Source organism: Myotis lucifugus, unplaced genomic scaffold (assembly GCF_000147115.1).
Source record: "Myotis lucifugus unplaced genomic scaffold, Myoluc2.0 scaffold_379, whole genome shotgun sequence".
Classification (NCBI taxonomy): domain Eukaryota; kingdom Metazoa; phylum Chordata; class Mammalia; order Chiroptera; family Vespertilionidae; genus Myotis; species Myotis lucifugus.
Window position 1 is genome coordinate 176,800 of NW_005871427.1, and position 20,711 is coordinate 197,510.

The following is a 20,711-nucleotide window of genomic DNA, read 5'->3' on the forward strand; positions in this document are numbered from 1 at the left end:
TTTGAATACCTAGAACTGTTTTCTGCCCACAGTGGTGGGTAGCTCCTTGTGTTTATTCATATTTTATAGGTGTCAGTGGAATAAGTAGTCAGGCTCTATTTTTTATGTTTGACGCTGACATGTTAAGGTTCATCCCTCTCTCTCTTCCTGTCCACCTGGGTAACTGAAGAGAGAGGGCATTAAACCCACACAAGCCCCTCCTGTGAGCAGGATTCTCCCAGGCCCCACCACTGACCCAAAATAAAAACATGAACGGGTGTCCTTACCTGGGGACCCCATCAAGACTTACTTGTTGAAAAGCCTGCCCTGCTCCCAACAGACACCTCCATGAAGTTATAAACCATTTCAAGTTCCCTCTGTGTGTGAACATCATCAGGCTGCACATCCATTGGAAGGTACAGTGGGTCCCTCTACTTCCCCCGCATGGTGTCACCTGCTATTGGTGCTATGAGAGTGATGACAAGTTAGTGACCATCACCAACAGAGTCTTTCTTCTCTACCTTTGGGGACACACTCCTCTGGGGCCAGATGTCTAACACACACATGTCCTGCTGCTGACTAGGACCTGAGCTGTGTGGGGCTGAGCTGCACTGTTGAATCAGCAGAGCCTCTGGTTAGAATCACGTGACTTGGGTCAGAGCATTTGATGTTTAATTGTTGTTTGGGCACAAGAGTGTCTGAGGGGCAGGCTCTGTGGTTTGTCCATGTGAAAAAGTTGAATCTGTTTACAATAAATATTTTTAACTCAGAGGCTTCAGAGGTAAGTGCAGATCAGGAATCCAGAGGTTCCCTGAGGGAAACTGTGACATAAAGAGGAAACCCCACAGGAAACCAGCTGGAACCTGCAACTGCACCTGCTCCTGTGATGGTCCTTGGGTTCAGAGACCCTGAGCGCCCCCTGGTGGTCACAGCCTCTCCTGCAGGGAGGTTTGTGTCTGGACTCACACTAACTTATCCTCACTGTGTCTTGCACAGTAATACACGGCCGAGTCCTCAGACTTGAGGCCATTGATCTGCTGATAGGCAGTGCTGACAGAGGTGTCCATGGAGAAGACAAATCTTTCTGAGAAGCCCTGGGCATACGTGGGTTTCCCAGTATTTGTGTTGATCCAGCCCATATACTTTAGGCGCTCTCCTGGGACCTGTTGCACCCATTGCATCCAGTAGCTGGTGAAGGTGTATCTAGAACCCTTTCAGGAGACCTTCACGGAGGCACCAGGCATCCTCATCTCAGCCCCGGATTGCACCAGCTGCCCCTAGGAGTGGACACCTGTGGAAATGGGACAGGATTGGTTGGAAATCCTCCTTGACTCTCCCTGGCCCCCCTCCCCTCAACCCAGACACGGGGGAGCCCCTTACCTGTAGCCATGGCCACCAGGAGAAGGGTTCTCCAGCACCAGTCCATGCTGAGGGCTGTGCTGTGAGCACTTCTGTAGGGGAGGGTGTGGCTGTGGGTGATGCCCTCAGGGCACAGACTTATCCATATTTAATCCAGTCTACCTCCTCTCTTTTGCATATTCATGAAGAAGAGTATTCCATAGCTGAGGTCTTGACCCCACCTGAGAAAAGATGGATGACATAGGGACGAGGCTCAGTGAGAGTCTGAGTGTCCAACTCATAATCCTGGTTGGAGGATGTGTGTCCCTTGCTGGGGCCTGAGCTCTGTGCAGACACAGCTCCTCCACTGAGGAATCAGCCCCCAGAGGACATGCTCCTCATTGTGGGCCCACCTTTTGGTGACATGGGGCCAGTTGTACCAGCTCTGGGCTTTGATAGCTGAATGTCTTCTTAAAACAATGTGTCTCCAAAATGCTGCCCCTGGTGAGGTAATAAACCCATCCCTGTGCCAGCTTCTTACAATGCAGATATTCTGAAGCCATAGAAACACACCCCTGTGTGTGGTTCTCATGTCCCATTGAGTTGGGTAAATGGTCTGATAGAGCAGGATATTCACAGTCACCTTAGCAGTCGTGTCCAACTTTCAGTTTGGATTGTTTGTATGAAGAGAGGAAGCCCCAGGCCTCAGAGGAAGTCCTTGCCCAGCTCCCTCTGCACCTGCTCCTGGAGCAGCAGATGGTGTTCTGTGCCCTGAGCGCCCTCTGCTGCCCAGCCCTGGCTCTGCAGGGGAGGGTCCTGTCAGGCTCACTGGACATTGACCTCTCAGTATCTCTAGGCCATTAGTGAAGGATGTGTCCTGAATACAGATTGCTTTCTCAGGGACACTGTGGTATTTTGACATCTGCGGACAACGTGACTTGACCTTACTGAGCCCCAATGGTGCTGCAGGGAGACCCCAAACCAGGGCTTTAGGAAGTTATCAGGGAGCACTTCCCTGGAGTTGCCAGATGCAGGGATACAGCCAGCCCTTCCCTAATTCAAAAGCTCCTGGAGGCTCTGGGGCCTCTTACTAGTATGTCCTCAGGTCCCTCTTGCTGAAGGTCCCATCTGCACATCTTGACATGTGCCCAAATCTCACTGCACTTCTATTTAATAAATGACACACACACACACACACACACACACACACACACACACACTCACTCACACACTGTGATGATTTTCTTTGCTATGAATCCACATTTGTCCCTCCTCCCTGTACACAGCACATGGGCAAGGACCACACATGGATTCTAGGCCTGGGTGTGACTTTCTCTGGAAACCAATAAAATGCACCCAAGATACAAACACAGACTTTGAAGAGCAGGCCCTCATGTGTCCGTGTTCTAGCAGGTCCTGTGAACCCAGATTCAGGAACTGGTCAGGCTTGCTCCAGGGAGGGTCAGAGGTGAGGCTGGGTCAACCTTTGCTGCAAGGGTGTGTTACTGGGAGGCCTCTGGAGAGCCCTCTGATGAAACAGCTCAGAACTGGGAGGGGAGGAGGCAGCAGCATTGTCAGCTGTCAGGTGAGGTTGCTCTCTGAGGTCACCTGGTGGGCAGGGCCACATTGGACAGATGAGTGAGGCCAGCTCTGGGAGGGGCACCCTGGGTTCTCAGGACTCATTGTTTCAGGACAGGCTAGGGGTCTGTCTATTCTTGATGCTCCATCCTGATGGTTAACTTCCCCATGAGCATCCTCCTCCCACGTGGACACAGCTGATGTATGTTTTTCTATCATCGATTTTTCACTCTCTCTATCCCTCTCTGTCCCCCCCTCTAAAAACAAATAGTATATCAATTAATAAATAAAATATAGTGTATTTTCCCCCTCTCAATAAAGGAACTCTTACCCTTTGAGACAGCATGGAGGAACTGGAAAGAGTATCATGATAAGGGAAATAAGCCAGTCAGAGAAAGAAAAATATCACATGTTCTAACTTATAGGTGGAATCTAATGCACTCAATAAACGGATGAATGAAATAGAACCAGAGGCAGGGACACAGACTGAGGAATCTCAGAGGGAAGGGAGGAGGAGGAGGCAGGACAAGATAAACCCAAGAACTTATATGCATACTAGAGGCCCGATGCATGAAATTCATGCAAGAGTAGGCCTTCCTGCCGAAACCGGTTTGGCTCAGTGGATAGAGCGTCGGCCTGCGGACTGAAAGGTCCCGAGTTCGATTCCGGTCAAGGGCATGTACCTGGGTTGCGGGCACATCCCCAGTAGGAGATGTGCAGGAGGCAGCTGATCGATGTTTCTCACTCATCGATGTTTCTAACTCTCTATCTCTCTCCCTTCCTCTCTGTAAAAAATCAATAAAATATATATTTTTTTTAAAAAAAGAGTAGGCCTTCCTTCCCCCAGCTGCCGGCACAGGCTTCTCTCTGGCACCTGGGACCCAGGCTTCCTTCCAGCCACCAGCAGGCACCTGGGACCAGGGCTTCCCTTGAAGCCCCAGCTTCCTCCAGAAGGTCATCTGGAAGGACCTCTGGCCTAATTAGCATATTATGCTTTTATTATTATAGATTAGAGGCCCGGTACATGAAATTAGTGCACTGGGTGGGGGGTGTCTCTCTGCCCAGCCTGCACCCTCTCCAATCTGGGAGCCCTCAGGGGATGTCCGACTGCCTGTTTAGGCCCAATCAGGCCTAAACAGGCAGTCAGACATCCCTCTTACAATCTGGGTCTGCTGGCTCCCAACCACTCACCTACCTGCCTGTCTGATTTCCCCTAACTGCTTCTGTCTGCCAGCTTGATCACTTCCTAACCACTCCCCTGCCAGCCTGATTGACACCTAACTGCTCCCCTCCCAGCCTGATTGCCCCCAACTGCCCTCTCCTGCTGGCCTGGTCGCCCCCAACTGTCCTCCCCTGCAGGCCTGGTCCCCCCCAACTGCCATCCCCTGCAAACCTGGTAGCCCCCAACTTCCCTCCCTCCCCTGCAGGCCTGGTTGCTCCCAACTACCCTCCCCTGCTGACCTGGCCACCATTAACTACCCTCCCCTGACGGCTATCATGTGACCACTTGGGTGTGGCCATCTTGTGCAAGAGTGTGATGATCAACTTGCATATTAACAATTATATAGGATACATCAGACAATAGGTGTGGAAGGCCTGGGTTGGCGTAAGAACAGGTGGAGGGTGGCAAATGGGAAAAATGGGGAATGACATCTGTAATACTGACTACAATAAAGATAAAACAATAAAAATGTTTTATATATTTTATATAAAAATAAAATAAATGCTGGAGTAGATGAATAGATCACTCTATTTTAATCTTATGGGTCATTCATTTAATTAATAAAATGGATTAACATTATATACAAACATCTCCCCAAGTCCAAAGCCACCCACTAAATAGATTTGATATTGCAAAATTTAATAAGAATAATTTTATATAAAATAATACTTTTATATGAACTTTGACTTAGAAATAATTGAAAAGTAAAGAACTTTCCTTCCCTTGACCTGACTGAGGCCCCTGGGCCTGCAGGTGAGCAGGCAGGTGCCACCTCTGTCTCAGTCCAGCTCCAGGGAACAGTCCTTACTGGGGAGCACCTGCCTCCCATGAACACAGCCCAGGCCACACAGCAGAGACAGGTTCACGCTTTGTCCCTCCTCTCTCCTCACTTCTCCCAGCAGGAAGTCCCTCCCACAGGGAGCAGCTCAGGAAGGTCTCCCAGGTCCTTGACTATAGAGAGGCTCTGAGACGCTGGACTCACCTGCTTCCAGAGGGACACAAGCACTGACTCTGTACCAGCAAGTGCTCTGACATGGATGTGGACACAGACCTGCTCCTGGTCACAGAGAGTCATTGTGGGACCTGCCTTCCTAGTGTCCACCTGAGACCCTGGGAGGACTGGAACCTGGAGGCTGACTCTCTGGGAAGGAGACTGTGAGCTCATGATGGGCTAAGACTACAGATGGAGGGAGGATCAAAGTGTAGAGCATTTATATCTTGTATTAAATCACTTAACTGAGATGCATCAACTGAAACAGATATGAGGGGAACTGCTTTTGAACTCCCTGAAGAGACCTGATCATGTGTGTTAACAGCAAAGGTGGTTGTGAAATCCAGATGGTCCCTAAGTTCACACCTTACAGCTCACGGAGCAATTCAGAATCCACACCTTGGAGAACCGCTCCAGTGCAGACATCTAACTCAGGACGCTCAGAACCCTCTAGAAGCTGCAATTCTGAAAGCAGAAGCTGACCCCTGACCTTCTGTACAAGGGGAGGATCAGGCAGTGGAAATTTCACTCAGTGTGAGAACCAGACCCCACTCTCACTCCTGCTTTGTGCTTATTCACTTGCTCCTCATAACTGGTTGCTGTCCACTCTGGATGCATGAGTCCCTCCCTTTCCCTTATTGTTGCAATTGTTAGGTGGACGCAGGAGTCTCATCCCAGGTTTTGTGCTGATGTCTGGCAGCTTTCAAGCCTCACCCTCCCTCATCCACTTTTGCCCACATCTGGACACACAAGTGAGGAAGCCTGGGGTCTCCCATCTGCACTGGAGGGGGTCCATCCACTCCAGCCCCTGCTCAGCACAGAACCCCCACCAGGCCTCAGAAGGACTGGTTGTATCTGGTATCCCCATCACTAGGCCATACCCATCCCATCCACTTCAGGCCCTTCCCTGGCATCTGGAGTACCCAGTGCAACCAGAGGTGAGTGAAGCTGCAGCCATATGTCCTGCAGGAGATCCTCAGAGACTCCCTGGGTGTTCTTGCCTCATCCCCGACTGCATCAGTTGCCCCTGAGGGCAAACACCTGTATGGGAGAACATACTCAAGGTGGGGCACCTCCCAGCCTCCCTCCTCAGGGACCCCAACACCTGGTCTGTGACTCACCTGGGAGCACAGCCAGCAGGATGGCCAGGGCAGAGGCACAGCCCATGCTGGAAGCGGACAGTGAGGACAGCTCTGAACACCCCGCTGGGTGGTGGGGAGGGAATTCCTGGATTAAAAGGGTGGTTTCCCAGGTGAGTTTGCATATTCCCAGCCCTACCTTCCTGAGGAGATGTCCGAGGGTTCATAACCAAGAAACCTGGGGCTTGAGGAGAAGTAACTATTTGAGCCCCCAAGAGGGAGCAAGACTGGCACCCTGACTGCAGGCCTGGCAGGGCACTCACGTGGGAACTGCCACCTGCCAAGGGGGACATGGTCACCAGTCAACCTGACCCCAGTGTGTGGCAGGCAATTCCTGGGCTGGGTCTACTGACAAAGCAGGGCTGCCGTGCATCCTGATTGGCTCAGGCCCTCAGTGGGCAGAGCGTTAAGGGAACACCTTCATCCTCACACTTGTTAAGGAAGGAAGGGGAAGGCAGACTGAAATAGGAAAAGCATCTAGAGGGGTTGTCAGTAGGAGAGAGAGATGGTTCAAGTCTGAATGAAACAAGCACATGTTGGAATTGAGGTGCAGGGAAAGAGTGGGTCAGTGAATGGACAGGTGCTAAGAGGGAACAGCAAGGCTGAGGGGGGGCGGGGGGGCGGGGGCTGGAGTCATCCTGACAGCCTTCAACCTGGGTGCCAGCCAAGGTGACAAGACATCTCCTAGCAGGGGTGTTGGGTGGGGAACACAATGAGGCCTCTAGGGTGAGCACATACTGAGGGTGGGGGATTCTAGCCAAACCAGCTTGATGGGATTCTTGCTAATAGTGAGCTGTGAAGAGCTGGCCCTTTAAGTCTATAGATCACAACCTGGTTGGGAAGAGATTGGGAGGAGACTGACCAAAGCTGGTCATGGAGAGCTCCTGGTCAGGAGTTGCTTCGGCCTTGGTGGGAAGTGCCCTGGTTGGCCGCCAAGGCTTGGGCTGGGGACACCCCTTGGTGGACACAGTGGACACAGCCACATGCAGGGCAGTTGTGGTTGTCCTCAAAGCACCTGGTGTCCTGGAGGCTCTGACCCTGCTGAACCCAGAGATGGTGACTCATTTCATGGGTTAATGCATCGGATTGTATTGTATAGTATTAACAGTCTGGCCAGATTTTCACACAGATTATCAAAGTGATCCTGGGCATGTGACACATTAAATGCCAGGGAGCTGTGGAGACACAGCCCAGGGTACACTGGGCCTGCCCCACAGACAAGCCTGATGACAAGGAACAGATATTCAGATATTCAGGGGATGAACTGGACCACCAGGAGGAAGGCTGCACCAAGGCTGTTCAGAGTGTGAGGATAACCCGACTGATTGGATTGGCCAGGGCTGAGGGCTCCTGACCTAGGAGAGCAGCCAGTGGAGCTGCATGTGGACCAGAAGCAGAGGAAGGATAGGGCAAGGGAATGACAGCCTGAAGACAGGTGTGCATGCAGCTTTCAGTGTCCTGGGGATAAAGAATGGGCACCACCTGAGGGCGGTGGGATTCTGAAAGAAGACTCTCCCTGCAGGCTGCTGCTGAGCCGCCACTCAGGAGACATCCCTGGCCAGGACTGTAGGAGCCACTGTGCCCTAATGTCACCCTGAACCTCGGGGCATCCTGACCCTGTGTCTTTCTGTCAAGCAGACCGCTGGGCTGAGAAGACCGTGGTTAAGTTTAGGGCTAGTCTGTGAGGAGGACAGCAGTGTGAGGATATGGAACCTGAGGATTTCTTGCAAATGTACAGTTTTCTTATTAATTACAAAATGGGGCTGTATCTTGTTACTTTGAAATTTAGAATTTTCTGTGGTTATGAATTTGTGTGTGCAATCCAGGCAATTGGTACTTTTAGACAGTGAAATTAATATAATGAAAAGCTGAGCCTGGCTGGTGTGCATCAGTGGTTGAGCATTGACCCATGAACTAGAAGGTCACAGTTTGATTTCTGGTCAGAGCATATGCCAGGTTGCAGGTTCAATCCACATGGAGGGAGTGCAGGAGGCAGTTGATAGATAATTCTCTCTCATCATTGATCTCTCTCTCTCTCTCTCTCTCTCTCTCTCTCTCTCTCTCTCTCTTCCTCTCTGAAATCAATAAAAACATCTAAACTAATAAAAGAGAAAAATGCAAATTGACCATACCTTCATGATGCCCACCAGCCAATCAGGAGTGAGTATGCAAATAAACTCAAAAAAGGTGGCAGGTTAATTTGCATGTGCAGGCACCCAGTGGCCGGGGGTGGGGCAAGACGCTTGCGTTGTTGCTAGGCGTTCTGCACTGCCCCAGCTGCTTTGGTCCTCTAGGCACTGTGGGAAGGTGGAAAGGCGGCTGTGGCTGGAGTGAAGGCAGTGCCAGCAGCCAGGGGAAGGAAGGACCATTCTTGCAGGAATCTTCATGCATCAGGCCTCTAGTATTTTTATAAGAAAGAAAGGCCAGGAAATCATTAGTTTTCATCTGTGTTGGGTTACACTCAATGGAAATAAACATTTTCTTCCTCTTGTTCAATTTCTTAAGTAAACACCTCTCTTACCATCATTTATTAAATTTTGAGTTTTCTCTGAAGTTATTCCAGCTATGGATTCCTCTCCAAGTTCTGCTTTGTGTCTGTGCCTTTACTTTCACCTTCACAGATATCTCACTGTGTACACAAGCTCTGGTCACTGGGGATACCTTGACATTTGTCTCACCAGCCCACCTTGCCCATCACAGGGGCTTGTCCTACAGATGGCAGAGTGTCTGACATAAGGTGTGTTTGCTGTTAGAAGTGTTCCGTGCTGGCTGTGACCTCATCTTGCACAGGCCTGTCTGTCAGTAGCATTGAGTTACCTGGTATTGCCATGGTTCATGGCAGGTCGGCTTAGCATGGGGCTGATGGCAGCTTCAGGCCATTTGTCTGACACATGTCCTGAGTGACAATCGAGGATGCACAAGTCAGATGAATATATTTAGTGTGTGTTGATGACTAAAATTTATCTATCTATCATCTATCTATCTATCTATCAAAGCCTAATATGCAAACTGTCCCCTCGGGAGTTCGACCAATTGGGAGTTCAATTGCTCACTATGACATGTGCTGACCAGCAGGGGGAGGTGTGGAATGAAGGAAGGCCCTGGCCTGCAGCCAGTAGCTGCTAGGGACACTATCTGTGAACAAATTTTGTGCACTGGGCCTCTTGTTATATTTAAGATGACAAGGGGCACAAGAGTGCCTGTCTGAGGGAAAGGGTCATGTAGGGACAGTGTGTACCAGTCTGAGGACAGAGAGTGCGAGCTTATTTTTTAAAATATATTCTTATTGATTTTCAAGAGGAAGGGAGAGAGACAGAAACATCAATGATGAGAGAGAATCATGATCAGATGCCTCCTGCACACCCCCTACTGGGGATCAAACCCACAACCTGGGCATGTGCCCTGACCAGGAATTAAACCATGACCTTCTTGTTCATAGGTTGACTCTCAACCACAGAGCCACACCAGCCGAGTCAGAGAGTGTGAGGAAATGTTTTCATCCTACATTCTGTGTGGTTTACATACATTAAATGATCCTTGCATTATGGACGATATTCCACTTGTTCATGATAAAAGATCCTTTCAATATGTCCTAGTATATTGTTGACTTTGGATCTGGGTAAGGGGAGGATTCAAGATTTATTTTGAACCACACATCAGAAATAAGCCTTACTTTCATGAAGAGATTGTCACTCTACATATGGGTTTAAAGCCTCTTCCACCAAAAGCACAGCAGAAAATGCAGGGCATACAAGGAAAGCTCCTATCATTGGAGAAAATACCTGAATAATAATCAACAGGAGATTTTTAGAAATAGAGATGCTAAGGATCATGTAGATAGAAATAAAGAGAAATAGGACCCTGTAAAAGGTGATTCCTTGTTACCTACATGCACATCCTCACAGTGTCTCAGTTTTAGAAGGTAACACCTTCCCAGATCCAGGGGATTCACACTTGGGGAATTTTGGCCTCATTACTCACCTGGTTACATCAGTGATCACACAAGCTGCATTATTCACTGGGCTCCCAGTAGAAAATATGTCAACACTTACAGAGACGAGTGGACATCCCTCACTGGAGGAGCCATTGTGATGGTGTTTCTTTATAAGGAGCCATAATTTCAATGGACCCAGACCCCTGTCTCAGTCCATCATCATCATCATCATCATCATCATCACCATCATCATCATCACCATCATAATTTTCATCATCACATCATTTTCTTACTTATAATCAGTCTTCTCATTTTCTGTAGCTCTTGGTTTTGTACACACATAAGGATGCTTTATCTCAATTTTTGCTTTTTTATAGTTGTAAGCAAAATGGGTAGCCATACTCTATTTTCTTTTTTGTTTGACTTCTGACAACTGATGGTTCATTGCTGCCTCTTCTCCATCAGCTCCTGACATGGGAATTGAGTTAAAAAATCATAGTTTTCTCTTTAGATGTCATTTTGAGATTGAAACCACCCACTGGAAACAGAATTCCTCACCATCCCCAACCGCCTGGACAAAATAAAGCCCTGAGCCAGTCTCCTTTCATAGCTTCATTACACCAGCTCTGACTGAAGGGCCTTTCCTCTGCTGCCCAGAGATTTCAACCATGTGCATAATAAACATCCCATGTCCCTTAATGTTTGTGTTCATCATCAGCCTAGACATCTGCACCAAGCTATGTGGCTCCCTCTGCCTCTTCCTGGTGTCACCTACTCTTGATGCTATGAGCATGATGGCAAGTCAATGACTGTCATCACTGGGGTATTTCTTTTCAGCTTTGGGTTCAAATAACTGTGTTGGCCATGGCTAGAAATAAAGATGTTTTTCAATTTAAGGTGAGCATTCAGGTGAGCTGCATTGTTAAGTCAGCGGAGCCTCTTCTTAGATTCAGGGCTTTTGGGTCAGAAAAGAAGATGATTGTCATTTGGGCACCTGCTGCTGGGATGGTCCTTGTTTTCAGGGACCCTGAGCGCCCCCTGGTGGTCACAGCTTCTGCTGCAGGGAGATTTGTGTCTGGGTTCACACTGACTTCCCCTCACTGTGTATCTAGCACAGCGCCACACCGACTGGGCCAGAGAATGTGAGCTTAAACCCGAGGGCACTGATGTCAGTGCTGTTTCCCTTTGAAGGAAATGTGTCCCCATCAGGGATGTGAGAATGGTCATGCTGATCTTCTCATGGAGAAGGTCCTGTAGGGAACTGTTGAAGGGAATCTCTAGTGACTGCTCATCACTCACCTGCAAACACAGTGCTCCTTCTCCTTCCTGGCCCTAGCGACGATGTGAGAACTTAAAGATTCAAAGAATAAGACATGTTTTTCCCTGAGACTAGACAATAACATGTAGAGGCGAGGAAAACACCCATCCTGCCCCTACCCCTTAGAAATTGCCCAAGAGTAGACATATGACCTGCAGGTCATGAGCTCCACCTGCTGGTCCTCAGCGCCCCCTGCAGCCCAGCCCTGTTGTCTCATCAGGCACGTTTGTGTCAGGGCTCACACTGACTTCCCCTCACTGTGTCTTGTACAGTAATACACGGCCGTGTCCTCAGATGTCAGCTTGGTCATTTTAAGAGAGACTGTGCTGGTAGGGTTGTCCCTGGAGATCATGAATCTTCCTTGAACTGCTGGAGCATACCACTGATTCTTTCCAGTTGGGTAACTCACTCCTGCCATCCACTGCAGCCCCTTCCCTGGAGCCTGGCGGACCCAGTACATGCTGTAGTTAGTGAAGGTGAATCCAGAGGCTTTGCAGGAGAGGCTCAGAGACCTCCCGGGTGGCACCACACCTCCCCCAGACTCCACCAGCTGAACTTGGCACAGGACACCTGCAAACAGAGACACAGACTGAGATCTGCCCCATTGTGACCCAGTCCCCATGAGCCTGATTCACAGGGACGCACCTTTGGCAGTGAAGAGAAGGGCAGCCCAGATGAGCACAGACCCCATGGTATGGACACTGAGAGGCTCACACACGAGGGTTCCTCTCCAGGTTCTGAAGGGTCCCAGTCTAGCAGGCTTTCATGAGCAGGGGAGGTGCCACATTTGCATCTTTCTCTGAGGGCTTCTCTGAGGGCTTCTCTGAGCTGCCAGGGGGCTCCTCCCTCCCTGCAGTCAAATGGGGAGGGCCAGTAGACAAGGGTGCCTGTGCCAGGACTCAGGGGCATGTGGCTGGTCTGAATATTCTAGTAGCTCATCTGTGAATAGTGAGAAACACACTCCGCCAGGACGGAAAGTGGGACTTTGTCAGTCCTCCAGTGCAGGTTGCACATAAAAACCTCAGGAGACATCTGGGAACAGGATTGTGGAGATGACAGTGTCCCCTAGTGGTTATTCTGAGCCTCATGGTCTGAGGACAGGTGTCTGAGACAAGGCAGGAATGTCTACCAAGGAGTAGCCTTCCCTGGCATTTCGGAAGGAGTGGCAGCCCCAGTCCTGCTACTTGTACGCAGGTAGTTCTCTGCAAGGATGCCCAGGGCCTCAGGCGACCACCTCCAGAGAGAACCTGACGAACATAACCCTCCTCAGCCCAGGCCTCTAGTGCCAGGCCCTCGCTTGCACATAGGAGGTGCTGTTACGAGGCCTGGTGTGCACACTCAGCATCCTGGAGTGTCCACAATGCGACACAGCAGTGCCTGTTTAGCTCAGGAACATGTTTTCTGATATTTGTGGGGGATCCTCCGTGACTGTTGGCAGCAGAGCTGTAGGGAGCGGTGAGTACAGGGAACAGACTCACCATGGACAGAGGACATGTCCAGGAGCCGAGCCCTTTAAATACAGCTCCTGAGACCCCATGTCAGTGAATTCTAGGATTGTGCCCAAGACCATATGAGTAAGTCATAGTGGAGAGGATAGCAAAGCCCTCCCTCCTCACTCTGGGAGACAAGGAAGTGGGCTCACCTCTGCAGGGGATGATTTTCATTCATTGCTTTTAGCGTCCCAAAGGTTATTTCCTCCATTTTTTCATGAACAAAGTCTTGAGTGCAAAGTTTTACCACCTGGGTGCTCAATAATCTTGTTGGATGATTAAGTAAAAAAACTCTAACTCCTGGATGCAGGTCCTTGAAGAGCCCCCAGGAGCAGCTCAAGGAGAACACGCTGGCCCTTTGGTGAGCACCTGGACATGGGGCTGACCTGTATTAGGTCCGCAGAGGGGAGAGCACCTGACATCCAGAGCAGGTGAGGCCATTCTAATTAGGGGTCCCCAGTCCCTTGGTGGTTACAGATGTGCCCGGGTCCGACCTGGCCAGAGGGGGGAGATGTGCCTGTGTGGATACTGGTATACACTGTTGAGCACAGAGAAGGAAATACACCAGGTGTGCCTATGCTTATGTGGGTTTGTGTGGGTTACTCAGGTGAGCTCTTTCCCAGGAAGGAAGGAGTGAGTCTACTGGGAAATGAGCTGTGACACTGTGGAAATTAGCAACTATGGAGGGACACTGATCACATTAGAGTGATAACGGTAGACCCTGTGGGAAAAATCAGACGTGGTCACATAAGAAAATAGAGGTCAACCCTTCTGCTGTGAGCTGCCAAGGCTCCGCCCCCTGCCAAGAGCCTCTGGTGTCACATTCATCTTCTCTCCCCTGGAATCCAGGCTGTGAGCTGAGAGGGAGAAGCATGAGTGGCCATCTCTTTGGAACCATGGCTTTCCTGACACCTGTCAACATCTTGCGGGGTGCCGCTCATGAAGAGAGAGCAGAGACAGCTCGCCTGTCTTCCTGTATTGGTCCATCGCTATAGGAGACATGGTCTAGAGCACCTTGGGACCCAAAGGCATGGACACAATTCTGGGAAGCAGTGGATGAGATGCCTCTCTTATGGTGACCAACTATCCTCTAAAAAACATCGGTGTTGATAATCCAGCAGCTAAAGTGTTAGTTGATATGTCAAGGGTTCAGGATGATGACGTTGGAGATGGCACTACCTCTGTTCCCATTTTAGCAGCAGATGACTAAGGGAAGCAGAATATTTAATTTCAAAAAAGACTCATCTTCAGACCATCATTGCAGGTTGGAGAGTAGCCACAAAGGCAGCAAGACAGGCTCTGTTCAGTTCAGCAGTTGATCATGGTTTTGATTAAGATAAATCCCGCCAAGATTTAGTGAACATTGCAGGAACAACATTATCCTTCAAACTTCTTCCTCATCACAAAGATTACTCTACAAAGTTAGCTCTAGAAGCTGTTCTCTGATTGAAGGGCTCTGGTAATCTGTAGGGAATTCATGTCATCAACAAGCTAGGAGGAAATCTGGTGGATTCCTATTTAGATAAAGGCTTTCTGTTGGATAAAAAAATGGAGTTAATCAACCAAAAGAAATTTAAAATGCTATAATTCTTATTGCAAATACTTGTATGAACACAGACAAAATAAAGATATTTGGTTCCCCTGTAAGTGTTGATTCTACAGCAAAGTTTGCTAAAATAAAACAAGCGCAAAAGGAAAAAAAATGAAGGAGAAAGTTGAATGTATTCTTAAGCATGGGATAAATTGCTTTATTAACAAGCAATAAATTTCTAATTATCCTGAGCTGCTTTTGGGGGCTGCTGGGGTATGGCTATTGAACATGTAGAATGCCTGGCTCTTGTCACAGGTGGTGAAATTGCCTCTACCTTTGACCTCCCAGAACTAGTGAAGCTTGGAAGTTGCAAGATCATTGAAGAAGTGATGATTAGAGAAGACACACTCATTCACGTTTCTGTGGTAGCCCTTGATGAGGCTTACAGTATTGTTCTTCATGGTGCCACTCAGCACATTTTAGATGAAGCAGAAAGATCTTTGCATGATGCTCTTTGTGTTCTTGCACATACTGTGAAGGCTTCTAGAACAGTTTATGGAGGAAGCTGTTCTAAGCTTCTGATGGCTCATTCTGTGTCACAGCTGGCAATGAACACCAGGTAAAGAAGCTGTTGCAATGGATTCTTAGGCTCAAGCATTGAGGATGTTGCCTACTGTTAGAGCTTGTAACGCAGGCTGTGACAATGCAGATCTGGTGGCACAGCTCTGAGCTGCCCATCACGAAGGCAATACAACTGCTGGACTGGATATGAAGGAAGGTGCTGTTGGTGATGGCAGTGCTGGGCATCACAGTGTCCAAGTGAAATGGCAGGTTCATCTGAGTGCAGCTGAAGCAGCAGATGGGACTCTGCATGTGGGTAACATCATCAAAGCAGCACCAAGGAAACGTATCCCTGATCACCACCCTTGTTAAGCTTTCCTATATGTTGTTATGCTCTGGACCAGTTCATAGCAACATTGTTCAAAGGACTTCAACTTCTTCTTTTTAAATTATTTAAAGAGTGTTCCTATTCCTATTCTTTTTAGAATATATTTTATTGATTTTTTTATAGAGAGAAAGGAAGAGGGACAGAGAGTTAGAAACATCAATGAGAGAGAAACATCAATAAGCCGCCTCCTGAACACCCCCTACTGGGGATGTGCCCGCAACCAAGATACATTCCCTTGACCGGATTGGAACCTGGGACCCTTCAGTCCACAGGCTGAAGCTCTATCCACTGAGCCAAAATGGTTAGGGCAGGACTACAACTTCTTAAAAAGACTGTGGAGTCAAAGTTTATCTATGGATCTCATATCCTTAACATTAGACATTTAGCTGATCTTTTACTTTAACATGGGTCTAATTTATTTTCTCTTCATTTTCCATAAAATTCAGTTGTTTTAAAAGTCCATTTATCATACTGTGCATCAAAATAAAATTTTGAACAATTAATACAAGAAGATAGAGGTCAAAATATAACTGAGATGCGTTTGACAGTCATCAATAATGAACACACCAAGGTGAACCAACCCTCACAACTGGAGGAAGAATTAAAAGCCCAGGAGGTTTATGTTCAGGAGATGGGAAGTTCCCTCTGACACTAATTCCCCTACAAAGTGATCAGAGGATAAACTAAGACCAGAGTATGAGCTTGGAGCAGTGGACTACGCAGTGGGGGAGAGAGGAGCATCTGTGTGGGTCCCTGGGAACCAGAATCATGAGCTATAGAGACACAGACAGAGCTCCTGTGTCCTGTTCCTTCAGGGGAGTTTAGTGCTGGATGTGTGGCAGCTGTACTGCCTCCTTTGTGGTATTTATTCTCTAGACTCTGTTGTAGATCCAGTTTCATAAGTTGGGATATAGAAGAACCTCAGTCATAACCTGGTGTGTTTCATGAAGATATCAGCAATGATTTTATATAATAAAAGGCCAGCCACCATAAGCATAACAAATGGAATGACCAAAGACCAGAACTACCATTGCCCCTCGCCGGGCTGGCCTTGCCCCCAAGCAAAGAAAGAGGGAGGCCCAGGCCACCAGCAGTGACTCTGTGTCAGGTGTGCAGCCGGCCAGCAATCGCCCAGCAGATGGAGGCCCAGCACAGCCAAGCGATTGCAACCCTGCCTGTTGCCTGTAGAGGGAGCCACTGGTGGCAGGGGAGGAAGGGGTAGCACTGCACAGAAGGCAAGCAGTGGCAGTGGCAGGGGTGGGGCCAGCTGCCTGAATCAGGGGGAAGAAAAACCCCAATAGGCCCTGGTCTCAGGCGCGGCCTAGGGACCCTACCCGAGGGTTCCGGGATTGTTAGAGGGTGCAGGCTGGTCTGAGGGACCCCCCCACCAAATGCCCGAATTTTCATGCACCAGGCCTCTAGTTTAGAAATAATTAAGTTTAGGTCATGAAAATGTTGTGATTTGAAAACTGATATTAATGATAGGAAAAGGGCCTTTCTGTTTCATTCCAGTGGCCAGCATAATTTATGAGACTTTCCTCATCATTAAAACCCAAAATTGTTAGCTCCTCTGATTCAAACAGCCCCTCTGTTCAAACTGAGGTACAAGAGGAGCTACTCTCAAGGCCACATTCTTGCATCCTTCTCTGCTCTTTTCAGAACTCAGGGTTCATTCCCACCAATGAGTCTCTGGTTAGTAGAAAGTTCCCGTCACCCCTACCCTTCAAAAATGCCTCCTTGTAAACCCTCATACCTTGTGCTCTAAGCATGTTACAGGCTTGGGGAAAGTACTGATGAGACACTTCCATGGGACATCTACTAGAATGTCTGCTGAAAAACGACACAATGTAACTTTATAAGAAAATCCCCCTGATATCTGCCCAACTTCAGTCCCAAATCCTTCTCCCTTCTTCATCACCTAGCAACAGCAGCCATTACTCTTGTAAAGTGGAAGCCAGGTTTTGTTCCCTGCCCTGTATTGACTACTGACACACGAGATCTTTCTCTTTTTGGAAAGTAAAATATATGTCCTCTCTGTATCTCTCCATTTAGTGGTGAATTCTTGCACAGCCTGAGTCACCAGCCAAACCCTTACACATGTGACCCTTGGTACTGCTGTCACCACGTCCCCACATGGTGCTGGTCAACTGAAACCTGCACCTGACTAAGTGCCACATTGTGGGGGAAAGCTACCTGGGAACATGATGATGGGTTAACCAAGACCAAGGACACACATGGCCAGGGCTCTTGTCTCATTAGGTTGTCATCGTGTTGATGTTCAGCCAGTTCCAGTTTTCTTTCCTCACTTCCCTCTGAAAGAGCCCCATAGAGTCATGAAGACACTCCGATGAGAAGGTGCAGGAGCACAAGCCATTTGTGTGCTGCTTTTGTATCTTACGTCTTTCCTGAATTCCTGTTCTATTAGCTTCTCATACAGTTTTTAGGGTTTTCTATGTACAAGATCATGTTATCTGCATACAGATGAGGAGAAACATTTTAACTTGTTTTTGTCTGATATAGACATTTTAAATTTATTTTTCTTGTCTAAGTATTCTGACAGGGACTACTAGTTTTGATAAATAGAAGTAATCAGAGGGGAGCCCTTGTCCTGGTCCTGAAGTAAGAAGAGAAGCTTTGAAATTTTCTCTGTGTAGCATGATGTCACTTGTTGGCTTCTCAAATGTGGCCTTTATTATATTGAGGTCCATCTCTTCTACACCTAATCTGTTAAGAATTGCAATTCTGAAGCAATTTTATTTTTTTAAATTTTGTTTCATTGCTTAAAGTATTACAAAGAGTATTACATATGTCTCCTTTTTTCCCCTTGACCTTCCCCTGGCCTCTCCTACCCCCCCCCCAGTGTCGTGTGTCCATTGGTTATGTTTATATGCATGCATACAAGTCCTTTGGTTGATCTCTTACCCCTCCACGGCCTTCCCACTGTAGTCTGGCAGTCTGTTCGATGCTGCATCTATTTTTGTTCATCAATTTATAATGGTATTTATTATCCATAAATGAGTGAGATCATGTGGTATTTTTCTTTCATTGACTGGCTTATTTCACTTAGCATAATGGTCTCCAGTTCCATTCATGCTGTTTCAAATGGTAATAATTCCTTTTTTTTTTTACAACAGCATAGTATTCCATTGTGTAGATGTACCACAGTTTTCTAATCTACTCATCTGCTGATGGGCACTTAGGCTGTTTTCAAATCTTAGCTATGGTAAATTGTGCTGCTATGAACATAGGGATGCATATATCTTTTCTGATTGGTGTTTCTGGTTTCTTGGGGTATATTCCTAGAAGTTGGATCACTGGGTCAAATGGGAGTTCCATTTTTAACTTTTTGAGGAAACTCCACACTCTCTTCCATAGTGGCTGCTTTCCCACCAGCAGTGCACAAGTATTCCTTTTTCTCCTCATCCTCTCCAGAACTTGTTGTTTGTTGATCCTATCAAATAATAAACAAAGATGCAAATTGACCGTGTCTTTGCTACACCCACCATTGGCTAATCAGAGTGATATGCAAATTAACCACCAACAAAGATGGCGGTTGATTTGCATACATAGGCGCGAAGAGGCGGAACGAAGCCTGAAGGCGGCTCCGGCCAGCCTGAGCAGCAAAAGGCTTGAAGGCGGCTCCAGTCGGAGTGAAGGCCTGAGTCCCAGGTGCCAGAGGAAAACTGGTGCCAGCAGCCAGGGGAAGGGAAGACCTATTGCATGAATCTTTTCGTGCAACAGGCCTCTAGTTTGTTAATAATAGTCATTCTGAAAGGTGTGAGATAGTACGTCATTGTTGTTTTGATTAAGCAATTTTCAATGTAAAGACTTTATTCTGTATCTATTCATATTTTTTGTTTGACTGCTGACAACTGATGTCTTATTTTTGCCTCTCCACATGCCACACACCAAAAATCCGATAAAAAACCATGGTTTTGTCTTTAGGTGTCATTGGGAGATTGAAACCACACAAGCCCCTGGAAGAAGAATTCCTCTCCTCTCCTACCATCTCACCAAGATAAAAGCCTTGGAGGCTAATTGGGGCTGGGCATTTCCCTGGAAGCCTGGGTCTCTTTACATGTGGGAAGGCCCTTGTTCTGTGAGCCTGTTGGAGATCAAGACAAGGTTAAAACACACATGTGAAAACACTCTGCTCACAGTTACAAAGGTGCAAATTAATATTTGCACACACACACACACACATGCACCATGCACACTCACACTCTCACACACACAACTCCCAGTTCCCAGGAAGGGAACCCATCCCCAGATTTCTGAGGGGATGTGGAGGCTCTGAATCTCAGGGGACTATGATGGGTGGACCCTGACATCAGGAATATCTAGGTTCTCATCACTGGGCCTATCGGTGCCATTATATGACAGGACTTTGCAGACATGGTTAAGTTGAGAACGAGGGAGCTAAGGGTGCTGACATGAGAATTACCCTGGCCACCTGCTGGGACATTACTGTAACCACAAGGGTCCTCTTCAGAGGGAAACAAAGGAAATCAGACTAAAAGTTTTTTAATCATTGAAACCAGACGTTGGGATGGGTTTGCACATCCACCTGAGCGAATGACGACCAGGAGGGAAGCATGAGGTAGAGAGAATGGAGAGCTGTGGTGGGAGGTGCTAGGGGATGATCCTCCTCGCATTGGCCCAGGTGGGCCTGTCAGAGGGAAACACGCAGACAGATGGGCCTGTCAGAGGGAAACGTGGGGACAGATGGGCCTGTGGGTCACAGGGCTCGAGCTCAGCAAACAGGGACCTGGGCTGCACTGGGGTCTCTCTTGATGGGAAGGTTTCACAAACCCAGGACGAGGAGAGCATTCAGGATGATCTCCTTGCAGAGAAAGAGACATAGAAAATACAAAGACTTGATGAAGGAGAGTCCTCATCACTGCCAACATGTCACCTGCAAACAGACTATGTTCCTCCTTCATTGTTGACTGCGGTGAGAATATGAGAAAGATGAATCATCCCTGGAGGCAACTGAGAGCTTGAGAGGAAATCCCTGTGCCCAATAGGAAGGCCCCGCCCTCTCTGCTCCCTCTGCCCCAGCTCCTAGGGTTATTCTCTGTGCTGTGGGTCCTGAGCGCCCCCTGGTGTCTTGAGTGCTCCCTGCAGCCCAGCCCTGCTGTCTCCCTCAGGGCACTTTGTGTTTGGGCTCACACTGACTTCCCCTCACTGTGTCTCACACAGTAATACACAGCTGTGTCCTCAGTGGTCATGGAGCTCAGCT

General features: G+C 48.2%; 2 pseudogenes; one reads left to right on the plus strand and one right to left on the minus strand.

Annotated features, from left to right (window-relative positions):
• Positions 1 to 941: 941 nt before the first annotated feature.
• LOC111828482 lies at positions 942 to 1,427 on the minus strand (annotated as a pseudogene).
• Positions 1,428 to 13,885: 12,458 nt separating this feature from the next.
• On the plus strand, positions 13,886 to 15,489 carry LOC102418400 (annotated as a pseudogene).
• The last annotated feature ends 5,222 nt before the right edge of the window (positions 15,490 to 20,711 follow it).